Genomic DNA, 506 nt, shown 5'->3' on the forward strand with positions numbered 1-506 from the left:
TAGCCTATTTAAGTAACATCGTGGGCCAAGAGCATGTGCCTTTCCGGATCTTACGACGTCAAAGTCTCAGTTCAGAGCTCGTCCTCGTTCTGACAGTTTCTCTCGTGACTCTTTTGTTCAGACGGTGAAACTGTCAAGCGGCTTTCTTGTTCAAAAACAACAGCTCTTGCGTAACATTAGAGCAGGATCATGAAGGTCTGGACTCAGGTAAGACTAATCATTGCCTTATAATCATAGAAAAATCTACATGATAGTTGACACGATTCGTTACTTTAGGTGTTTGGCGCTGTGGCGGCAAGTTTAAATGCAGCCTCAGGAGGCGCCGCCATTTGCTTCTCAGCCGTGTTAATCCATCAACTTAGGGAAGATGAGGAACTCCAAATGGACCTTCACGAAGCATCTTGGATCCGTAAGTGCCAGCGAAAAGTCAAGGGTTGCGGTAGGGTTGATTTCATTTTCGAGCTAATTTTTGCTTTGCAGCCACAATATTGATGATCAGTAGTATG

The 506-nt window shown here is 44.7% G+C and overlaps 1 long non-coding RNA gene across 1 annotated transcript; it reads left to right on the forward strand.

Moving 5' to 3' along the window:
* Window positions 1-13: 13 nt before the first annotated feature.
* LOC131890553 (uncharacterized) lies at window positions 14-506 on the forward strand. The gene is made up of 3 exons (XR_009374322.1): window positions 14-207; window positions 277-409; window positions 481-506. It is a non-coding gene; the product is annotated as an uncharacterized LOC131890553 (long non-coding RNA).

This window comes from Tigriopus californicus, chromosome 11 (assembly GCF_007210705.1).
Source record: "Tigriopus californicus strain San Diego chromosome 11, Tcal_SD_v2.1, whole genome shotgun sequence".
Taxonomy (NCBI): Eukaryota; Metazoa; Arthropoda; class Copepoda; order Harpacticoida; family Harpacticidae; genus Tigriopus; species Tigriopus californicus.